This window comes from Protomyctophum parallelum (assembly GCF_964188405.1).
Source record: "Protomyctophum parallelum genome assembly, chromosome: 13".
Classification (NCBI taxonomy): Eukaryota; Metazoa; Chordata; class Actinopteri; order Myctophiformes; family Myctophidae; genus Protomyctophum; species Protomyctophum parallelum.
The window spans coordinates 42,529,531-42,555,336 of record NC_139708.1 but is presented as its reverse complement, the minus strand read 5'-3'; the positions used below and the strand labels follow the sequence as shown (position 1 = coordinate 42,555,336).

The 25,806-nt window shown below is 42.7% G+C and overlaps 2 protein-coding genes across 2 annotated transcripts in view; both read right to left on the bottom strand.

The window, feature by feature from the left end:
* Nucleotides 1-23,228, bottom strand: part of LOC310868839 (histone H3.2) — a gene marked incomplete at its 3' end in the record, with an annotated part of 192,888 nt that extends 169,660 nt beyond the window's left edge. Inside the window, exon 1 of the mRNA XM_083779308.1 lies at nt 23,152-23,228. The remainder of the gene's footprint in view (nt 1-23,151) is intronic.
* Nucleotides 1-25,806, bottom strand: part of tmem114 (transmembrane protein 114) — a gene marked incomplete at both ends in the record, with an annotated part of 69,730 nt that overhangs the window by 38,988 nt on the left and 4,936 nt on the right. The window lies entirely within an intron of this gene.

The window sequence follows — 25,806 nt, the reverse complement described above, 5'->3', positions numbered from 1 at the left end:
TAGAAGTATAAACTATTGAAAAATGGAAATACTATAGGAAAGTACAAATAAATAATAATAATAATAATAATAATAATAATAATAATACTAAAGTACAGTACTTGACTACTTAGTTACTATACACAACTGGCTGCAGGGAAGAGGAATCAAGGATCACATTCAACCACAGTTTTCATCCATCTTCTTTGGACTTCATTTGTACCAGTACAGTAGCCATCAGGTTGCACAACCAAGCCTTGTTTTTCAAGCCCTTGGAGCTGTGTACGATTTACAATTTGGCCAGTTACCGCACGCTCTTATCCAGCGACTTATAAGTGCAAGATCAGAGTAAACGGCATGATCCCTATGCGTAGTCAACAAAGGGCTCAATTCTAAATGGTCACTTAAAAGCGGAGCGCTATGAAAACAGAACAAAGGATCTACTAGGTCAGGTCAGGATACCTGGGAAACGCATGGAAACTGGAAACTGTACTATTACTACAATGAGGCATCCACTGCTCCTAATAGTTAGTTGTTTTTTATGTTTTAATGCTCCCAATAGTTTGAGGGTGTACAATTGTAACAGTGCCTGCTGCTAATGACGGTTTAGGATGGATGCGTGATTTAATTAGCCACGCCGACGAAGACCAGCTTCGATTGAAATGCGTCCATTGCTCATGTCCGTGGGGATGTAAACGAACTCTGTGGATCGAATGCTGGCTGTTTTCTCAGTTTCTAAATGTGTCAATAGCACCCACTGCTCTTGCAGGGTGGGTGGATGAATGCAGGGAGGGGAGTACATGCATGTGCAAATGTGCTGCGTGTGACAAAATAAGCAACTGCAAGTGGCCATGTCACTCTTGTCTTGCATTGATTATTTTGTTAAATAATAGGCACGAGGGACTACAGATGCAAAATGGCATTCTCCCAAACATGTTTACATCTTATCTTACAGCTCGGTCCCTACCAATTGAAAATAATAAATACATCCATCTATCCATCTATCCATCCATCCATCCATCTTCAACTGCTTATAGTCAGATCATGGGGGAAACTGGGGGATCCCGAGGCGTTCCAACCAAGGCCAGTGAGCCGATGTAATCCTTCCATCTCATCCTTGGTCTGCCCGGGGGTCTCCTCCCAGTGGGACGTGCATCGAGGACCTCCCTAGGGAGACGCTCGAGAGGCATCCTAACCAGATCTCGCATGACTGAACTTAAAGTTCTCACCCTATCTCTAAGGGAGATGCCAGCCACCCATCGGAGAAAACGCAAATCCACAAAACACATGTAGACCGGATATGCATACTCCCAGGCCTTCTCCAGGATCCCGGCAAGATAGATCTGGTCAGTTGATTGTTCCACGGCCAGGACGGAATCGTCATTGCTCCTCTTGAATCTGAGGTTCGACTATCGGCCGGACCCTCCTTTCCAATACCTTGGTGCAAACTTTCCCGTTGAGGCGGGGTTGTGATATCTACCTAATAACTATGCATACTGTAAATACATGAGCGTCGCGCCTGTCACAGACATGCGCAGAAAAAATGAATGAATGAAATATTTATTTTTGTGGAATGCCACTTTGGCCTATCCCATATGGGATTATATGACACATTTGAATGAACAGAGTACATTGAATACAACTGACACTACAATCCTTCCTGTTCATACATATTTGTACATTATTCTAACAAAAAAGAAAACAAAACCGAAAACAAAACAAAAATAAACATAAGGCCATTTTACATGTAAATGGCCCTCCTCCTCATTGACCAGGCCTTTTCAAGGAATGAGGCAAATGAAAAGGTGTACTTTTGAAGCAGGCGCTTCAGTCCTCCAACCAAACAAATTCATGGTTTGGGTCTATCTTATTAAAAAGTCTCTCCCTAATAGAGTTGCAGAATGGACAATAAATAAAAAAAAGCATTTCATTTTCGATTTCCTTCAGATCACACAGACTACATAGTCTATCCTCCTCCACCGTGCCTACGGTACATATCTACCTATGCACTATGCAGACCAAGTATGCCAGCTCTAATTTGGGCACATAAGGATTGTTTCTTTTTTGACAGATTATACAGAACAAGTTCAAGTCAGGAAACTCAGTGCAGTTGCTGCCGGCCGTTAATTGGGCGGCCTCAGCATCACGTTCTCATTCACATGATTCACTTCATCCAATCACACACTCATTCCATTTTCATACCGGCTATTTAAACTGGAAGCTTGCATTGCTCAATCTGCTTGCTTATACTTGCTGCTGCACACTGATATTGCTGCTCACCCTCCTCCACCCCAGCTACCCCCTGCCATTTTGGATCTGCTGTTTAGGTACGGGGGATTCAGAGTCCCTATATTTCGGAGTGATGCGCTTTATCTCAGTACCTAAAAGAAAACACATGCACCAACTATATACCACAATATATCACTTATAATAAGCAGGCATGGCAACACTGCAGGTCACACATAATGTTATCTCTCTCTAAAGCGTCTCACAAATATATAATAAACTAACTAACAGAGCTTTCTCCCAAAAAGCTAGAAAACTATAGAGGCTCAAGAGACTAACCAGGTCTGCAACGTTGTGACAATGTCCCGTGATGTTGGACTCCAACCTTCCGTGGAGTGAATTATAACATTGTTATTATATGAAAAATGTATCTGGCTTATACCCTGCAGGCACTGCTGTGGGTCGGATACGTCAATATCAATAAAACCTTTAGCTCTTTTGTTCTTTCTCTTGTAATATCGTTGCTGTCTGTGCAGAAAAACCAATATATTCTAAACCTTTTGTATTTTTCGTAAATTAACGCCCTACTTGCCGTGGTCATATACTCTCGCTATGCGCTGTGTCACACAAAAGCATCAAAAGTAAAAGATCCACAAGCTCAAAATGTGACGCATGCATGAGCTTGTGGATCTGCTGTTGTTGCTCTCAAATTTGAATCTTGAAAAGTAACAGTTTTGGACATATGAGGTTTCCACCTGAACAGAGACGATATGTTCCTAAGGCACTGACTGTGTACTGTGTTTTGGTGATTTATCGAGCTATAGGCTACTTTCAAGGAGATAAAAGAAAAATAAATTGGGGAAGGAATAATCCATCAGTGAATCGGTGAGCCAGTCATAATCCCTGTTGATTTTCTGCAGTCTAAACACACACTGTTGATGAGATCACAGACCTTTCACACAGTGACGACTGTAGCGACACGTCGTTGTTGACACGCGGTGTCATGGCGTGCTGAGATTACATACGTTTACAGTACAAGTCAAGCCGATCCACAATCAATAAAGTCATCTCAAAAACCATTGAAACCGTGAAAAGGTGATTTTGTTTTGATGTCCATAGGGCACTTCTTTTACTGTACACACATGTACTGACACGCACGCACGCACACACACACACACACACACACACACACACACACACACACACACACACACACACACACACATGCGCACACACCATGTTAATAACATAAATACAGACAGAAAGACACAGACCAAGTGGATTTGTCTGTGTTAGAGTGGACCAGCAGGACACTGCACTGCTCATCCAGAAAATGAAATGATGAATGATATGCTGCCTCTATCATCTATGTCTGTTTATAAATACTGGATGACATGCTATTCACTTCCTCACGTCAGCGAGGAATTCCATCGTTAATGCAGCTCCATCATCAACAACCTACATACTGTTGTCCGGCAGAAACCACAGCCTACAGGAATGGCTCAGAGGATTTTGCACTGCAACAGGCCATGGCTTAATTGACAACTTTGACACTTTTTGGACCAGAAATACACTTTATAAACCTGATGGACTACACCCTAACATCCCAGGCACTAGACAACTCACTGCAAATTACATCCGCATGTTGCCTTTAACACTGTATGACTCTCTTCACAGCATGATCCCGCCATAGACTCCATACCATACAATAATGAAGAGCATCGATCCTTCAGAGGGTCATGTTGACATTCCACTCCCTGTTCATCTTGCTCCTCTTCCACTAAACTCAAATTGCCCCCATCCCATCGTCATGACCAGCACATTAGCCCTGGTTTTGCCTATACGGGCATTTCATACCAACACATTAACCCAACCCACCCCGCCCGCCCCCCTTTCTCTCTGCTGACACATATAACACTCATGCTTTATTTATTGCTGTTAAATTAACCCAAGCACCCCCCTCCCCCCATATCCCTGTCATTATCACCCCACTCCATCTGTCCCTGTATCTGTTAGTATGGGCCTGCTAAATGTCAGGGCTCCACAAGAGAAGTCGACCATAACCTTGACTTCTTTTTTATCACTGAATCCTGGCTAGGTGTGGAGGACAACATTCCTCTCATCGCTACCTGTTTTTAAAGCTCCTCTCCCATGTCCTACACCTTTTTGCCCAGCTCCCGTGAGAGCACGTATTTTTAACTCTAGGTCTGCTATTGCATTTAGTGAGGCCTTCATAGCTTCTTCTCATCCTCCCCTTACTGAGCAGCCCGATATTGATGGATTGGTTACAATATTGAACAGTATTGCACCTCCATTTTAGATTCCATTGCTCCCTTCAAAATAAAAACACCTAAAGTTAAATAAACAACCCTGGCTCAATGACCATACCCGTTCACTGAAGAGAGATTGTAGAAGAGTGGAACACAGTTGGAAGACAAACCAACTGCACTCATCACTCATCAACCTTAAAGAGCTGATGGGAAGATATCAGAGGGCCGTAAACCAAGCCAAATCTAATTATTACTCAAACATCATCTCTAGTAACAGCAATAACCCCAGGACCCTATTTTAAATAATTAACTCTGTTACCTCACACTATAACACACATTGATCCATCTCCGGACGATTTCCTAACATTATTTATTAATTAAATTGAAACTATTCGGCTCCAAATACCATCTTCCATTCCTGAAAACTCAATGCCACCCAGTACTCCTTCCCCATCAATTTGAACCCACTACTGCCCCACTTATTATTAGCACAATCTCACAGATGAAATCCTCATCCTCCCAACTTGACATAATTCCCACACATTTCCTTAAGGAAATCTCCAATTCACTAGCACCCACTATCCTCTCTATAATAAATAACTCTTTGGTTTCTGGTTTCTTTCCCTCCTCATTTAAGCATGCCCTAGTTCAACCCCTTCTTAAAAAGCCCAGCCTTGACCCCCATCTCCCAGTCTCAGTCTCAGGTCTCAGTCAAAACCTCATTCACCGCCTACAGCTGGTACAAAATGCGGCAGCTATAGGCTCATCACAGGTACCAGGAGATTTGAACATATAACTGCACTTCATTGGTTGCCAGTATCCTTTCGCATTGATTTTAAGATTGTATTATTAACTTTTAAAGCTCTTAATGGCCTGGCGCCTAGCTACTTATAGGCAACATGGTAGAATTGTATGTGCCGCCTGCACGTACCTTAAGGTCATCGGGTCAGGGTCTACTGAAAGTGACCCATAAGGCTAAATTGGTCACTAAAGAGGATCGGGCTTTTGTGGTTAAGGCCCCAAGGCTCTGTTATAGCCTACCAGAGCAACTGAGGCTAACCCAGTCTCTAACACATGGAATAGCCTACCAGAGGAACTGAGGCTAGCCCAGTCTCTAACACATGGAATAGCCTACCAGAGGAACTGAGGCTAACCCAGTCTCTAACACATGAAATAGCCTACCAGAGGAACTGAGGCTAATGCAGTCTCTAACACATGGAATAGCCTACCAGAGGAACTGAGGCTAACCCAGTCTCTAACACATGGAATAGCCTACCAGAGGAACTGAGGCTAGCCCAGTCTCTAACACATGGAATAGCCTACCAGAGGAACTGAGGCTAACCCAGTCTCTAACACATGGAATAGCCTACCAGAGGAACTGAGGCTAACCCAGTCTCTAACACATGGAATAGCCTACCAGAGGAACTGAGGCTAGCCCAGTCTCTAACACATGGAATAGCCTACCAGAGGAACTGAGGCTAACCCAGTCTCTAACTCATTTTTTTATCTGTGTTTGTTAGTTTGCATTTTCTACATCTGTTTCTGCATCTGTTATGTATTCTGTTATTTTTGATGTCTTACTGTTCAAAGGACTTTGTATCTTTGTTTAAAAAAGTGCTATATACAGTAAATAAAGTTTTATTATATTGTTATTATTATTATCTCCACATTCCAACATGTTCTTAAATTAACGCCCTGCCGCTTGACCGTATAGGCCTACACTAAGCTTCACGGAAAAGTATCAAACGTTAGCAGATCTGCACAGCTTGAAACGCGGCGCGAATCGACACATTTTGAGCTTGTGGATCTGCTGCTGTAGATCTTGCTTAATTTTAATTTGAATGCTGAAAAGTATCAGTGACATATGAGGTCTCCACCCGACCGACAGAGACGATAATCCACCTTGATTCAATACAGCTGGAAAACTGTATCGGCCAGCTCCTCCAACACACTTCAGCATACATATACCAATCCACTGTGTGTCAAAACAATACTTTTAGCAAAGCGGGGGTTATTATTATTATTATTACCCTACTGTATGTAGGTACTGCATTGTCCATGCAGCTGCCATTGACATGCATAATGTGTTGTCGGTTAAGCAAGAAGCATGATTTCATTAACCTCATGCTCTATCAATGCGTTCCTTTCAGGCTGTCCTCTCGAATTACCATGAGATGAAAAGTGATCATGATTGAAAATGTTGATTGAAATATTGAGTATACATGCGTATGAGAGAGAGAGAGAGAGAGAGAGAGAGAGACAGACAGACATTTGGTGACTGATGATAAAGTATAAAGTGAAGCCATAGACTCAAACACACATAATTAGAGTGAGCCTCGATATTGAATGTGAAACTAAATTTATATGCAAATGTGGCCATACTAATGATATTGGACAGATACTGATGGGTAGAAACCTTGTATCTCGATGTTTCAACTTTTAATGTGTTTTCTTAAATGGACACCTTACTTCACACTACAGTGGTTGTTTACAGGCTAATAATAAGGTGTCGCGATGTTGGCTATTTTTGCGGTTTTATATATATATATATATATATATATATATATATATATATATATATATATTAACAAGTGAGAACTTGTACCCAACACATGGCAAGAAACCCAAAGCCACAACAGCTACGTCACTATAGAGCACCGAAGTCCTGACGTAACTCGCTCATCCCTTCGATTTCCCTGGTTCACGGAAGTAATTTCTCTATGGAGAATAACATGGGGTGATCTTAATATCGTCTACTATAAGCGTTGTGGTCCAAAAATAAACAAGCTGTCTCGGCGTTATTGTCACGGAGGTGTCTCTGTATCGTTTGCAACAGTCAGTCACTCATATATGATACAGTCTGCTTCTAGCGAAAATCTAACTAATTCAGCAGCAGTAACATTAGCGTTTTCTCTCAGTCAGTTGATTCTTCATATCCATATGAGTGAAGCGGCCGGGATGACATGTTCATTTTTCAAACACAGTTCTTATATGAAGCAATCTAAAAATCCTCCTATGGTGATTTCAATGCAACAAAAAAAATACATGAACCTGGGGACTGACGCCCTCTACTGAAAGTGACGTCAGACTTCGGTGCTCTATTGCAACACCCACAACACCATCTTACACACTACACCCACACACACTCACACGGCAGTGACGTCACACACTTACCTTCGCAGTGTTCGGGACCTATCTCCTCCTATCGCGCCGAACGCCAAAACTCAACACCACCCGCCAAACACTTGCACTGGCACTGCCACCAAAAATGCCTCCCTTCCACACTCACACCGCCAATGCATTTGTTTACTAGAAACATTATCGCCCGAAGCACCCACACCCCCGGAACACTGTTGCCCTTTCACCACGCTAAATTCGCCAGGTCTATACAAGTGAGCACAAATTACATGTGAGAAAATTCATTCACAAGCCCACAAATGCCATTCAACACACTACGACTTGCTTACAATTCGCAAACCTGGCAACACTGCCCTGTCTTCTAATAGGCCCACACTAGCTCTCAGAATCTGATTCTGATCTCCCGCAGGAGAAGAGAAACGAGGAACGCCACGCACGCACGCACACACACACACACACACACACACACACACACACACACAGGAATAGCCGTGCAGCCTATACACGGCGGCAGCGAGACAGGACGTTATAATCTTGAGTTTCATTAAATAACTGTCTTTCTCCGCACGCCCACGTGCGCACACAACATTATTCAAGTGAAATGCGTAACGTCAATATTGGGCTCATATAGGCTACCAATAGGCTACAGGACGTTATAATCTTCACTTTCATTAAAGGGGGGATGTCACGGCCCGAGATTAACGTTGCTGATAAGGGACATCACGTGGTCTGAATGAAAACGATTTGAAACGACACGTGACTATATCTCAGCTCTGACGTGACCTAGCATATAGTCAAGCTGAGTGGCTAGCGCACTAAAGGCTACCTGTTTTGAGGTAACTTTCTGCGTCATACTAGGTGAAAGTATCATAAAAATAAAATATTTTCGGTCGAAAATATTCGTTACAATGACATTGAGTTGACGTGTAAGTTTCAGGGTAAACTTTTGCCTAATCGCAATTCCGCGTGACGCGTTCCGTGCCCCCGGGCCCATCCGCTCTGTAACGCCGCTAACATACCGTCAACCACGGCCAGATTCAGCGGGCCATCCAGTCCTCTGTACCCGACGTCATGGTGCTTCTACCCGGGGCACTGCATGCAGCATAGCCGGCTCAAGTAACCCAGTGTTACCTGACCGCTCTCTCTCTCTCTCTCTCTCACACACACACACACACACACACACACACACACACACTCTGAATCTCTCTCTCTCTCTCTCTCTCTCTCTCTCACACACACACACACACACACACACCGATATGGGGGAGCGGGAGTGCAGGACCCTCTCTCTCTCTCTCTCTCTCTCTCTCTCTCTCTCTCTCTCTCACTCACACACACACACACACACACACACACGGGCTCAGCAGTTACTGCGGCATGGTCGGCGGGCCGCCGATTATCGCATGGGTGACAAAGCTTGGTAAATAATAAACACAACTCTTCGCGTTCACAACAGCTAATACACAGGATAAAACGATTATCGATATAATCAACTTGGTAAATTAACGTCACCCCACTTGATCTAGTAAGAGTATATCTGTTCCAACGTGGGCTTTGTGAAATACTGTACAAAGACAATGTGTGCTGTAAGCCCGTTACTTTTCTATGGAGAGGCACAGATTCTGTGCGCGGGTAAAGTAAAGTGCGCGGGGCGCATCTGAGGTGAAAGTACTAGATGGAACTTTGGAAGTGTCATTTTCGGGGAACTGCAGGAGGCGGGACACCCATAGCTTGGGGGGAGGGCTGTCAGTCAGTCATCTAGTTTTGATAGGTCGGCCTGCCCACTGCATTTTATCACCGCATTTTACTACTGCATCCTAGTTTTCACATCAGTAGGCGTGGCACTGGACGATAGGCGCGAATATACACTCTGTTTTATCTTTGAACAGAACACACACACAGAGAAATACAAGATCCCAGGAATATTTTCCAACTTCGGACTCGAGATTCGACATTATGCCTCAACATCGTCGCTGTGTGTTTGGTTGTGCGAATTTCTACTCGCTGTACGCCTTTCCTCATAAGGAACTCCATCCGTGGCATCGCCAGAAATGGTTGGAGTTCACACATTTTGAAGAAGCGGGGGTTTTCAACAACTCACGTTTGTGTGATAAGCACTTCGCAGATGGCTGTTTTTTGAACAAAAGCCTATTCACGGCGGGATTTGCAAGCCACCTTTTGCTGTCAAAGGACGCAATACCGTCCACTTACACGGTTGGAAACTCTCCTCCACCAAAGGTAATTAATTCTACTCTCGTTTGTAGCTAATACAGTATTAGTTTTATATAGTTTCAGAGGTTATATGAACTATGTAATGATTTGATCTTTATATGTGTTTTCAGCCAACCACTAGAGACTTTGGATGCCAGTGCGTTGTGGTGACAAAGACAGTCAAATCCCAGGCAAATCTGAAACCAAAGATGCGAAGTGCAGGTGTGTGTCTGTCTGTCTGTTTTTCTGCACCAAGTTATAGACCAGTCGGTCAGTCTGTCTGTCTGCACCAAGGTATAGACCGGTCGGTCTGTCCTGTAATTGTGTGTGTGTGTGTGTGTGTGTGTGTGTGTGTGTGTGTGTGTGTGTGTGTGTGTGTGTGTGTGTGTGAGCGCTAAAGTAATATGGGTACCGATATATGGTTGTATACATTAGGCCTATGTTATAAGAAACTGAGTTGGCTAATGTGGTAATAGTGGTAGTAAACTAAGTATTTTGAGATTATATTGGTCACACAGCATCACAGCAGCTGTTTTTGACAATCTTTGCATATAATGAGTCAATGACATGCCCAAAATAGTGTCAACAGGTCAGTGTGATCTTCATATATTATGGAGAAGGCCATATATGGAGACATGATGCCACGAGACTCCATATATGGACTCCATATATACAGATTACTACATCGTAGTTACATTATTACAAAACATTGTGCCAGCATTGTTTTCAAGGAACAGTTTTGTCCCTATGGGACTATGTTACTACCGTATGTTTAGAGTACCAATAGGCGGTGCTGCACCACTCGCCTCAGACTGGTCTGATTTTCTAAGTTACATGCTGCTTTTTATTGTCTAAGTTTTGTAATTTGTTTCTTTGTGTGAATTAGGAGTCCAGGTGCGTCCAAACTCAAGGAGTGCTTCAACATGGATGCCTGACCAGTGTGGCATTGACCATCCAGAGACACGGCACACATCCACACCCACATCCACACCCACGTCAACACCAACGTCCTCACCCATGTCGACTCCCACATCCACACCTGTAAAAAGGCCACGGATTTTAGCTGCAGCAGCAGAGAACGTGGTGAGCATGGACAGCACGGACACACAGACGTATGTGCCTGATGACTCTGTCTCTGAAGATGTCGGTGCACAGGATATTCGCAGGTAATAATAATAATCTAATGCTCTTTGATGAGCCCCTGCCCTTTGTGTTTGTTATGAAATCATATATCTGTTCTAACATGTTGTAATATCTTCTCTCCAGTACTCCAGCTTTCAGTGCAAGGAAGTACATCGTGTTTGAGGACAACTTGCTTCAGCTGCTCAACACATGTCCTAATTGCACCCGCAAATGTGGACTGCAGAAGCACGTGCTGGGAACTTTCCTGTCTGTCACCCAGGTAATTAAATCATGTGTAAATGGTGCATTTATATAGTGCATATAGTGCCAAAATGCTTTACATAGATTGTGCATTACATTCACCCATTCACACACACATTCATACACTGATGGCAGCGGAAACCATGCAAGCTGCTCATCTGGAGCAATTAGGGGACAGTGTCTCGCTCAAGGACACTTCAGCACTAACTCTGGGGATGCCCAGGTTCCGGTTCCCATGTAACTATCTATCAATATTTCTGCTTTTGCTCTCTATCCATTAGACCTGCCTCCACTGTGAACATACCGCTAAGTGGCAAAGCCAGCCTTATGTTGGGAGCATCCCAGCTGGGAACATTCTGCTTTCCGCAGCTGTGGCTTTTAATGGCGCCTCATTCCTTCAGGTCCACAAGGTATGTTGATGTGTAGATCATCAACAACTACAGTTGGTACTAAACACATTGCTATAGTATTCGTGACCATGTTTTTCTTGTTGTAAACGTAGGTTCTGTCATCACTGCGGCTCCAGTCCTTCACTCCGAGGACTTACTACCGCCACCAACGGTTATACCTTCAGCCGACCATTCTTCACCATTGGAAGATGGAGCAGGCCAAGGTTTTGGCTGTTGCGAAGGCAGCTGGCAAGCCCATTACTTTGGCAGGCGACATGAGAGCGGACTCGCCGGGTTGGTATAACTACGTATAGCTCACCTTCATTGCTATTTTCTTGTGGAAATGCAGTAATAACCGTCTCTCTCACCCCACAGGCCACAGCGCAAAGTATGGATCATACACTATGATGGATGTGGACCTAAACAGGATCTTGGACATCCAACTTGTGCAGGTAGGAATTATGTAATGGTCATAGTCTTCACATCTTTGTCCAGAATTAACCTGTGCATTAAAAAACTCATTGTTTTGGTTGACAGAGTAATGAGCAAGGCGTCCGCTACAGCAACAACATGGAAATCGCAGGTTTCACCAGGAGCCTGTCATTTCTGGAGTCAGCAGGCTTGACAATAGGTGCCATTGTAACTGACCGTCACCTGCAGGTACAGAAGTACATGAAGGAACAGAAGAAGGACATCCAGCACTTCTACGATGCCTGGCATGTCGCCAAAGGTTGTCTATTGAGCCATGCAATCGCAGTACATTAGTGATATTATTATTAGTGTTATTATTCACAAGACATTTTTTGTCTACTTGTTATTACTTAGCATGTGTAAACTAATTATTTTCTTCTTTCTTTCTCTTCTCTCTCTTATCCTGTTCAAAGCCCTGTCCAAGAAACTGGAGGCTCTAGGGAAGGAGCGTGGCTGTGATGAGGTCAAAGTGTGGAGAAAGAGCTCTGTGAACCACCTGTACTGGTGCACATCCACGTCGCAGAGTGGGGAAGAGGCTGTGGCTAAGTGGAAATCCATCACCAACCACGTGCAGAACGTCCACACCCACGCCAATCCACTGTTCCCCAACTGTGCCCATGCCTACCTTGCACAGAGAGCATGGCTGTTACCAAGTGAGCAATTTACATTGTCTACATCTTATGCTGAAATCCTACAAATGTACTTCTTCATTACTTTATTCTAAATATGAATTACATAATTTATATTATTAAAAATAACCATGTATGCTATCTACAGCTATTTGTGACACTTAGGCCTGGGCTACACCTATATGGAATTAAAAAAAAATGCCCATTATGTCAAAGATATGTGTCCACACAGAAACTCGTTGAACACAGGAGAACATCAATGCAATAGCAGGTTTCAATTGTAGGCTATATTTGATTTCATATTTACACGTATGAGGTGCCAGACACATAGGCCTATCACATTTGTAATGAAGGAACATTTTAAAAGCCACCTAAATTGTGAGTGGAAGTGGAACACGTTTCTTGCATTGTCTGTCAGGCATGGCAGCATGGCTTTGTAGTGTTAGCAGAGTCTTTTGCGGTACATTTGACAGCTTGTATCGGTAGAAATTAATATTTGATAAATAAACCCAGCCTGATTGCCTAAAATCTATGAAAAGCTATTGTGGAAACTTGAAATGCATTGTATTGAATATTGAGTCAAGTGCAAAGAACACAGATGCTGCCAATGGTCAGTAGAGGGCAGTGCAGTCTTCATATTGTGAGAACATGCGCAGTAGCAGATAGACATGTCAGTCACTCCATGTCTTTCCAGTTTGGGAACTGTGATTCTATTGACTGATTACTAACAAACATAACAGTAGTCATAAATAAATGTCGTCATCAGTTGTAATTGTCATGAGATTTTTGTTCTGATTTTTAAACTGATAAGTGGTGATCTTTACATCCTCTGTTTTTATCATTCCTCAGATACCAAAGCCTGTGAACGGTTTTGTGACCTGGTGCTGAAAGCTCCGTTGCTGAAGGACATTGCCAAGATCAGTCCTCACGCACAGACCTCATCCTTAGAGAGTTTTCACGCTCTATTATTGCGTTGGGCCCCCAAGAATGTGGTCTTTCCGTTCATTGGAATGCTGTGCAGGTTGGTGAATTTAGTAAGAATGCTTGCAGCTTAGTATAAGATGTAAAACTTTTTTTTGTATTATTATTATTACTTTTTATTTGTTGCTTTTCTGCCTTCGTTGATAGTATCAAGTGAATGCACTGTGACGCTGTAAGGCCAGAGCCTATATGTGGCATGCGCCTGGACCACTTGGCCAGTCGGTGCCCCAACTGTAAAACATTCCCATGGCCATGAAATTCCTGGATTTGTTTTTTAAATCAGAAAAACACATTTCCAGGCCTTGAATTACTCTGTATATACATTGTTTTTGGCTGTTGACATTGTTCATAAAACATGTCTACTAGTAACATCTAACAGAAATGTGTAATGAGCTCCGTGGGTGCGGCCTAATGTATACATGGCGTCACAACGAAAAGAACAGCTTCACAAGCTCACAACACGTTGCACTGTGTTACTCGTGTTGCACCGTGTTATCGTGTTATGCGATACTCGATAGCATGTGTAAAAATGTGTGGGAACCCTGTTTATTTGAAAATGTTCCATAATGTATGTACTGGATGTAATTTAGGCCTAGAGTACTAATGCCCCCCCCCCCCCCCCCCTTATATTTCAGATTGCTTTTGGCTTGCCTGCATTACAATGAGAACGCAGCACGTGAGCGTCTTCTGGGGCCAGATGGAAAGCCAAAAACCACAGTGCGTTTCCCCAAGTTCAAGAAGGGCGAATACTCCAGGGCCTTTGTGAAGGCGAAGCCGACATTCGGTACGTTATAATAATAATAATAATAATAATATTATGCAAACAATATGATGCCTGAATTTGTGAAACAGGTTTTGAGTCTGCATGTCTTGTTCTGTATTAGACTATGTCGACGCCTTACAGCAGCTGTTGGTGGAAGTGGTGGTGGTGGACCCACGTCCGTTTCAGGAGAAGATTGAGGCCATTGAAGTCCCACCAGTTCTTTGTGCCGAATATGAGAGGCCCGGCTCACATGAAGATCTGTCCAGATGGTCCCGTTTTGCAGCCGAACCGTGATCACCACCAGGGCAGGTCAGTAGTGTATATTGTAAAGCTTGGAGCTATCTTTGCGGAGCACAAGTCTTTATATGCTTGTCTGGTTTGGTCACACAACCTCTCTAGACAGCTGTTTCAACCTCTGTTTGTGTATCTATGGTTGTCTGTATATGTTGAGTACGAACCAAGACAAATTCCTATCAACTTGTTGACATGGCAAATAAATTATTGAATCTTGAATCGGACACTACCGGTGTAATTCACCGGCACACACACACACACACTACTCCTGTTGATTGACAGGCTTTTTGGATGAGTTGAGAGGCCCGGCTCAGATGAAGATCTGTCCAGATGTTCCCGTTTTGCTGACGAACCGTGATCACCACCAGGGCAGGGCAGGTCAGTAGTGTTTATTGTAAAGCTTGGAGCTATCTTTGCGGAGCACAAGTCTTTATAATGAACACTCTAAAATCATTCTAACATGATTTTAGTTGTTCTGTTTTTGTATTATCTGTTTCATGCTGTCTCGAGCTCCTTTCCCATTGTCGTCGTCCCCCACTCCCCAACCCCCAAGGCACACACACACACACACAGACTTTGGATGGTTGTCGTCATACCGATAGTGACTCAGTAGAGCAGATGTTCCTGACACTACCGGTGTAATTGATCGGCACACACACACACACACACATACTTGACTTTGGATGGTTGCTGTCACCCCACTAGTGACTCAGTTGAGCCGAAGCTCCTGACACTACTGGTAAAATTGACAGAAACACACACACACACACACACACACACATGACTTTGGATGGTCGCTGTCACCCCACTAGTGACTCAGTTGAGCCGAAGCTCCTGACACTACTGGTAAAATTGACAGAAACACACACACACACACACGTGACTTTGGATGGTCGCTGTCACCCCACTAGTGACTCAGTTGAGCCGAAGCTCCTGACACTACTGGTAAAATTGACAGAACACACACACACACACACACACACACACACACATGACTTTGGATGGTCGCTGTCACCCCACTAGTGACTCAGTTGAGCCGAAGATCCTGACACTACTGGTAAAATTGACAGGCACACAAACACACACACACACACTCATCCCACTATAGTGACTCAGTTGAGCCGATGCCCCTGACACTACTCCTGTTGATTGACAGGCTTTTTGGATGAGTTGACCCCCCACTCCCACCCCCACCCCCACCCCATGTGTCTGTCCTCTGTCCCCACTCTCGGCCTGCACCTTGCCGTGGTGAGTGGGCTTTAAAACTAAGCCAGGCCATTTAACCCATTTAGACCGATGAGGCAGATTCTAAAAACGCCTTCTTACATAAGGTTTCCCAAAAACCTTATGTAAGTAAACATTTTTGGAACTTGAGCTTATGTTTGGCTATGATGTTTGATTTGTGCATCATACAGTTTATTCTGCCAGCTGATTAGTGTATTGGAGGTTATCAGCGACAACAGTCATGGTATTGCATGACCTTTAGTATTTTGTGATATAATTTGTATTATTTACTTCATGATATATTTAGTCTAATCTTTATGGTCAGACGGTGACAAGAAAACACACTTAAGCTCACTTCAAGAGTTTATGCCATGATACGTCTGTAATTTTTCTTTTTTCCATGCTAGGTATGGCTGCTGTGTTGTGATGACTTCATGGTTTGGTTTGAGCTGGACACCTGTGACCTTCAAGCTAAAAGATATATTTCTCATCACAGCATGTATTTCACACAGTTTGACATAAATTTAGTTTTTTTTGGTTCTATTTTCTCATTCTGTTCTCATAATATTATTGATACCACATATCAAATGTTTATCCATCTTTATGATATTTTTTGTGCGTAATTGAGTCTTTGCTACACAATTACACACTTGCAAGAAATGTCCATTAATGCTAATCACCCCAACACACACACACACACACCACCAATTTCATCCCAGTAAAGAGAAGTCCTGCCGAAGAGAAGTCCTGCGCTTCAGCCAGCAGAATTTAAAAGGGTTCGTCAGTGCTCAACAGGGACAACTTGCATCAGATGCACCCAATTTCATCCCCTCTCTCAATACCATTTCTCCACCACTGAGAGTAACATAAAATGGCAAACGGCAGGTGTACACAGCAGATCTACAGTAGCACAAGTTCAGCAAGTGACCTTTCCATTTTAGCTATTTAACGTATCAAGTGGTTATTGAAATATCTACAGCATCTGGTCTCTTTTCATTTATGCCCATTCAAATATTTTAGATAAAGTTGTTAGTTTAGACTGGTTTAGATTGTATTCTACCTCTATCAAAGTGTTCTGGCAATTTTTTATTTTGTAATGCTTTCATTAATATATATCGTTATTTTTATACACCTATGAACTGTTTACACACCATATAATATTAATGCAATATAAACTGAAGTTCATTCCAACTTGTGTGTTATTGTGTGGTGGCTGCAGTTGAATATTTGCTTTTAAAGGGACTATACTTTTGCTAATCAATATATGATATGATAATGATATGATATATATGATATGTATATGTCTGTATGTATGTATATGTATAATATATGATATGATATGATAATGCGTATCAAGTGGTTATTGAAATATCTACAGCATCTGGTCTCTTTTCATTTATGCCCATTCAAATATTTTAGATAAAGTTGTTAGTATAGACTGGTTTAGATTGTATTCTACCTCTATCAAAGTGTTCTGGCAATTTTTTATTTTTCCTTTTTCATGTCAAGGACCACCAGAATTATCTGTATTTTGCCAAAAGGGCTCCCTGTCCTGAATGGGTTGAATGATGAAAGGTTCATGGAAGTTTCATGTTCATGAAAGGTTGAATTAATGAAAGCATTACAAAATAAAAAATTGCCAGAACACTTTGATAGAGGTAGAATACAATCTAAACCAGTGTGGACACTTCTATAGGTCTGACACTGCTATTAATTTCGCTATCCGATTTCTAGAAGCCCCTGACTGCAGCTTGCAGATCGAGATTTGTATACACAAAGCTAATCTGAGTTCCCAGAAGTTTTATTTTTCGCCACTAGGCGGGCGAGAAAGACTCTACTTCTACTTCTACTTCTACTGATCATATGGGGGATTTGTCAATAGCATTTAATGTTTGTGTTGACACAAATTATAAATAAATATATAGTTTGTAATGTACATTTGTTGGTTGTCTGATACATATTTAATAATTATTATATTTGCATTCATAGTGCTACAAGTGCTATGAAAAAGAACCCATCATTTATTGTAGAGTGGTGCTATGGCCTTGCATTTGCCATGCAGGCTTGAAGTGTTCCTCTTCAGAGCTTGTTGTCCTACATTGTCATTGGGAAGTGTATTTGTAAAATGTATGTAGCCTATATTTTCACTTTCTTCTAAATGTGAATTAGCAAAAGTATAAAGTATAAAAAAAAAAAAAAAAAGTATAGGTCTTGCGAGCGATATAACTGCACAATTACAATGCCACTAACCTGAGCAACGATGGCCTATGGATAAGGCAAATGGATAGGCCTGTACTTTGTATGTCGCTTGGTTGTATGAACAGAGTTTTACTTATTTTCATTTCGTACAACAAAGTATAAATTAGACTTGTACTACAAACTCCCCAAGAGACCACAAGATTTAAGTTGGCATGTTTGTGATGATGCAAAACATCTAAGGAGCATGTATATGCCATTTCAACAGCATCTGTGGTAGGGCCATGTGAAAGAAGGGCAAAAGGTAATTTGAACCTGTGCACAATGTTTCCCCAGAGAACTAAACTTTCCTGCAGCATGTGAAACTCTTACTTGAGTGCGGGTGTCAGACACTGAAAACATGAAATCTACAAGCTCACAACTCGTTTTGCTGCAATGTGTTGTCAGCTTGTAGATCAGCAATATCTAGTACATCTAGTATAGTGCATTACAAAACCCAACCAGAAACATGTAATGTGTTACACATGAACAAGCAGCTTTATTTCAGTAACTGACTGACTGGTTCCAGAGGTAGAGCAGGTCGTCCAATGATCCATCCACAAACAATGTACAGCCTATATAAAATTACCATTTTATATATTTAAAGCCTAGCATAAAAATAATAAAAAATAGGCAGAAAAACCATCAGTGACAACAAACGTGTGTGCCTGTTGGGAGGACGTCTGTTGTGTGGCGTGTGGAGTGGAGGCAGCCGGAATCCTGTGTATTGCCCAGCAGGAGAAGGATAAGCGGCCCTAATTTGGGTGACAGCACAGGATGGGATGACCTTCCGGTTCCCCTTTCCCAAGTACCCCCAACACCACCTCACAAATGAGCGGTACGCTGTGTACCGGTAACGCCTAAAAAGAATCAATGACATACGAAAATGATTTACTACAAATACTCTTGCACATGGAAAGGAAAGGACATAGCATTTTGATTACATCATAAAAGTGAAAGGGTTTGACAAGCACTGATGCCAAGAGGAAATTGACAACAACAATGGCTACAGAAATACAATTATTTATGTATAGTATACTCACTCGTCCTCTGAGAAGTCCGCTTCACCTTGGAACCCCTCGCCGAAACGTTGATACATAACACTGTATGAATGAATGAATTAAATATTTATTTTCGTGTCATGCCACTTTGGCCCATCCCATATGGGATTATATGATACATACATACAGGTACATTGAAAACAACTGACATTACAGTCCTTCCTGTTCATATTCCGAAATGCATTACTAAATACATGAATACACATTTGTACAGTATTTGGAGAAAAAAAACAAATAAACAAGGCCATTTTACATGTAAATGGCCCTCCTCCTCATTGACCAGGCCTTTTCAAGGAATGAGGCAAATGAAAAGGTGTACTTTTGAAATAGGCGTTTCAGTTTCTCGAAGTCCTCCAACCATATAGCCAACCAGGCTAGGGGTTGTGCTGCATTTGCATAACATACAAAGTTGTCCACTATTTGGACGTATGACGTACACCATGTGACTCCACCACCATACCTGTAGGTCATCTGTTGTACCCACGGATTTAATGCAACCCCCGCAAAGCCAGGGTGCAGAGTGATGCACTCAGGGACAGGCTCTTCCTCTGCACATTTGTCCATAACCTGCAGAACAGAGCAAAATAAACAATTATGCAACAATGCAGAATGTTCAGCACATACACATTGGTGGCCGAAGGCATGGGGAGAGAGTATGTTTTTGAACACACACACACACACTCCCTGGATGCCATCCGATTTTATAGCGCCACCAGGAGGCCAACAAGGTGGAGACCTGTGCACAGATGGGCACTTTTTCTAGTTGCCTATGTCTTTACCTGAATACATGATAAACATGCAAAATGTATGGATAATGTGAGGGGCCTTTTTGGTGTAGATACGTTGTATGTACATGTATGTATGTATGTGGGTTTGTTAGAGACACAAGCTTATGTCTAAACAGTGAATTATAACAACAAAATGTATATGCATGCTATTGACAGTCATCTTGATGTACTAACCCTGTCATGGTCTTTGCAGCATACCCTGTCTATAGCGGCATCCATATTCTGGCAGTGACCACAGGTACACCTAAAAAACAGAGAAACAATAATGTGAGGGCTTGCACTGATTTGTGTGAATGAAAAGTGCAAATAACTTCACGACTAAAGTGTATAACAATCAGGTCAGAAAATAAGAATCATCATACATTTCACAGTGTAAGCTGATATTCCATTACAGTAAGCTAACTTTCACAACTGCTAAATTAACGTACGGCAATTCTCTCTAGTTATACAGGGCTGCCATATTTCAGAAAATGTGGAAATGAAAAAGATATCTATCTATGCTCAGACCCAGCCAGCCACACATATAGTGCTCAGACCCAGCCAGCCAGCCAGCAAGCAAGCCACACACAGTGCTCAGACCCAGCCATCCAGCAAGCCACACACATAGTGCTCAGACCCAGCCAGCCACACACATAACTCCGTAAGGGAGTGGTCAGTGGTTGCACCACTCTAAAAATCTTCAAAAAACTGAACTGAACTATTGATTGATTGGAGAACCTGATTTGGACATGATCTGATGCAGGACAATGTCACTATGACAGAAAGAGAAGATATGGGTCTGGCCACATTCATTCACCCCATAATCGCAGTGGAAATTGTTGTGAAATAAAAAGTCAGAAAACTGGAATGTGGAAAAATGCCTTATTTTTACATTTTCTTAGTTCAAACACATCTGTGGGCTCTCTCTCTGAACATATGCAAGTCGCGATGTGGCCCCTCCCCCTTCACTTCAAACACACACACACACACACACACACACACACACACACGCGACTTTGTCCCTATAATGTGCACGGGCTATACTAGCACCGTTCGACTTCCTCATATCACGCAAGAGACGCCACACAGCACACACCTCACTTGTTACTTGTAACTGTGGGGGCTATATTGTCTTCCATGAAAAATATTTCGAAGCGCATGGCTCATTTCCATGCGTCACAGTCAGGGACCCTGCTGAGGATTTGGTCCACTGTTTACCCTCCTACTGCATATATCAGCGCTGATTGCAGATCGGCTATTTTACCGTTTTTTGAGGACGCACACGTCATGAGCGCGCGTTATTACGCGGCGGAGAAAATTGTTATTTACAATGCGTGTGAAATGGCATGTGTGGCGTGGTGCGTGGTAAAGGGCTAAATTGCGTGACTGTCACACTCAAAGGGTGAGACATGGCAGCAGTGAGTTATACCATGCAATAATACACATTATGGGTTATCCCACTAAGGTACAAACTCATCATGCATGATGCATAGGCAATAAATACTTGATTATAAAGGAACGTTACCAGCTAGACACATCAAGATGCTCCCGTGGGTGAGGAGTTGCTGCTGGTGCTGTTCCACCTCCCTCCTCCTCATCGTCGGTACCAGGAGCCAGCAGAGGCTCGAACATGTAGGGCCTGATCCCGTGGACGTCATGGAACTCCTCTTCTTCCTCCACCTCCTGCTCACCGTCTAACTCTTCCTCCTCGTTATCCTCGAACGTTTCAAACTCAACTGTTGAAACGAATGCTTCCTCCTCCTGCGAGACATCCATTTTTGAATTTGTATTTCTGTGTGTGTGTGTGTTCAAAGTTAAAACAAACTGTATATTCGCGCCTCTCGTCCAGTGCCACGCCTACTGCTGTGAAAACTAGGATGCAGTAGTAAAATGCGGTGATAAAATGCAGTGGGCAGGCCGACCTATCAAAACTAGATGACTGACTGACAGCCCTCCCCCCAAGCTATGGGTGTCCCGCCTCCTGCACTTGCATCTAGTACTTTCACCTCAGATGCCCCGCGCACTTTACCCGCGCAGTCGAAAAGTAACGGGCTTACAGCACACATTTTATTTGTACAGTATTTTACAAAGCCCACGTTGGAACAGATATACTCTTACTAGATCAAGTGGGGTGACGTTCATTTACCAAGTTGATTATATCGATATGTTTCAGGCCCAGGCTATACGTGCATGGATCTTTTGCAAAACGGATATTTTCGTCCTCCGTTTTAGAAAAAATCCCTGGCCATACGACAGAGATATATGTCCACACACAAACGCTGCAGTAGCAGGTTTCAATTGTAGGCTATATTATATTGGATTTTATATTTACACTTATGAGGTGCCAATCATATTTTTTAATGAAGGAATAAGTATCGCATTTTAAAAGCCACCTAAATTGTGAGTGGAAGTATATGTTTCTTTCATTGTCTGTCAGCATGTCACACTATGTGCAAATCTCCAGATCCCGACTCTCGACTTTTCTCTCCATATAATTAAAAAATGATAGACACTTTACCATTGCTCTGGCGACTTGGTACAGAAATTAATAGCAGAGTCAGACCTATAGAAGTGTCCACAACCAGTTGTGAGCTTGTAGAGAGGCTATATTTTCGAGCTGTATAATAAATGTCACGTTATAATGTAGGCTAATACAACGTGCGCACATTGTCAGCATGTAGGCAGAGTGACATGCAGTCAATGGGCTGCATGGCTTATCTCTCTATCATTTGATAAAGGCATATTAAAAACATGACTTGTACACCAAATGAAAATATAAACTTCACGGAATATATAACACTTTGAATTATAACAATCGGTTGTAGACTATCTGAATATCGCACAAGTAAAATCTCAACATCTTTGCACAACGGGATCCATAAGATCCATGCACGTATAGCCGCGAAGAGTGTGTGTGTGTGTGTGTGTGTGTGTGTGTGTGTGTGTGTGTGTGTGTGTGTGTGAGAGAGAGAGAGAGAGAGAGAGAGTCCCTCCCGCTCCCCCATATCGGTGTGTGTGTGTGAGAGAGAGAGAGATAGAGAGAGAGAGAGAGAGAGAGAGAGAGAGAGGTCCCGCCCCCCCATATCGGTGTGTGTGTGTGTGTGTGTGTGTGTGTGTGTGTGTGTGTGTGTGTGTGTGTGTGTGTGTGTGTGTGTGTGTGTGTGTGTGTGTGTGTGTGAGAGAGAGAGAGAGAGAGAGAGAGAGAGAGAGAGATTCAGAGTGTGTGTGTGTGTGTGTGTGTGTGTGTGTGTGTGAGAGAGAGAGAGAGAGAGAGAGAGAGAGCGGTCAGGTAACACTGGGTTACTTGAGCCGGCTATGCTGCATGCAGTGCCCCGGGTAGAAGCACCATGACGTCGGGTACAGAGGACTGGATGGCCCGCTGAATCTGGCCGTGGTTGACGGTATGTTAGCGGCGTTACAGAGCGGATGGGCCCGGGGGCACGGAACGCGTCACGCGGAATTGCGATTAGGCAAAAGTTTACCCTGAAACTTACACGTCAACTCAATGTCATTGTAACGAATATTTTCGACCGATTTTTTTTTTTTTTTCCAACCATTATGAACCATTATGAAGCTAAGTCTGACACCAAAACCACTAGCATGAGTTGATAGCCACCAGGACTGCTAACTCGCAGAGCCCAGAGGCGCTCTGCCCTTAGCCCAGATACAAGATCAAGTTCATTGGTCAAATTGTGCGATCCCGACGTGATGTCATAATCCAAGACGCTAATTTTAATAGCATTATTAGCTCCCGAGGGCCGTGTCATCCCCCCTTTAAATAACTCTGTCTTTCTCCGCACGCGCACGTGCGCACACAACATTATTCAAGTGAAATGCATAACGCCAATATTGGGCTACTATAGGCTACCAATATGTGGGTAGCCTACAGGGATTTACCCACGGAATGAATATATATATATATATATATATATTCATCTATACCAGGGCTGCCCACACTTTTTTTTTTAACTTCAGAGCTACTTTCAAAACGACCAGTCATATACCCACCAAATAAAACTATCATCCCATTGCAGAAAATTGTTACAAAATGTAATTGAGGCTACATACAGTGGTGTCCCCTTCGTCTGTACCAGGCTGACTTCTATAGGTTTTGAAAGGTACCTTTCTTTTTGTTCCTTTTTTTTTTCTTTATTTACCCAGGGAAGTAGCTGAGCACAGGTGCTCATTTTCAGCAACGCCCTGCACATCGAAACACACACACACACACACACACACACACACACACACACACACACACACACACACACACACACACACACACACACACACACGCACACACACACACACACAAAATGTCATGTCAAAGGTACCTCTGGAAGCCACACCTCTGATGGGTCGGGTTTAGTCTTAAGGGGTGTGTTTTTTTCACCCACTGTGTAATACAATAAATGGACGGTAGGTGGCAGTAGTACAGAGGCCAGAGAAACTATAAGACAAACGCACATGGAATGGGAAATAGAGCGGGGGAAATGGAAATGGTAGGGTTTTTATTTTTGGTATTTGACTTTGCTACTGATGATTGTACGCAACAACAACTATTGCATTGTGTGTTTGAGCTGACAGGCCCTTTTTTATGTCAATCAATCAAGTCATCTCAGGTCATCTCAAGCGGCAGATGCAAAAATAGTTTTTTATATTAAAATTATATATATATTTTTAGGGCCATGTCATGTGCTCTACCTGCAAAGCCTTTGTGATCTATAACTTTTTGGGCACCGCTTAACGTCAGATCAGGGGTTTTGTCGGCCAGCGCCAAAAATGCTCCCCGACAGCATAATCGGAGCAAATACCGGGCAGTGTGTATGAGCCATAACGTCTTGACTACACTACACTACACTAATAAGGACACATAATAGTCAACTCCCGCAATTTCCTTCTTCCCATAGTGCGCGGCAACGTAACTCTGGGATGAGCGGCCGCAAAGCGGCCGCGAAATTCTAGTATATATATATATATATATATATAAACCATAATAATGTATTAACAAGAGATTGTGACTAAATAATAACTACTTTAGATCCATTATAGATATAATGTTAGATCCATCCAGGTTTTCTTTTTTTCCCTGAAAAGTAACAGTTTTGGACATAATAGGCCTACAAGGTTTCTGCCCGAAAGTAATGATTTAATTCCGTAGCGGTACACAATATTTCTCTGATAAACTTGTTCATTGCCAGCAACATCCACACAAAGGGCCAGAACGGTTCAATTTACGACCAGGTGTAAATGAAGTGCGTAATGAGAGCGTTTTAATCCGTCCGATCAGTCTCACGTATCATTGACCAAAGGTTGCGTAATGGCTTCATTTGTGTGGATCGCGGCTGGAGCTTATTTTTGCCTCTTTCCCAAGAGATTCGCCTGTTGTCGCCTGGTATAATTAAACATCCACGCCCATTTCACGCCATATAAGGCAACAGGAACTATCTTTCCTTGGGTAAAAAACTTAATCAGATTCCTGTGAAATGGACAGATCTCCTCGTCTCTGAGCTTACAACGGTGAGCGCGGTGGTCCGCGATGCACCGCACTGCATGAACTGGTAGATCAGCTTATTTTGACAGGCGAGTCTCTCGCAATGTCAACTGACTGAACATTAAAAAAGTATAGGCTATACTCTCATAACTCTAGTTAATTTATTGATTTAAGTAAGTTCAAGCTCGGGACCAAGGCTACTTGGCAATTATAATTATAAAAGCCTGCTTCCTCGTCAGAGGTATTAAAGTTGGCTACAATTTTACAATTTACAATTTAGGCATTTAGCAGACG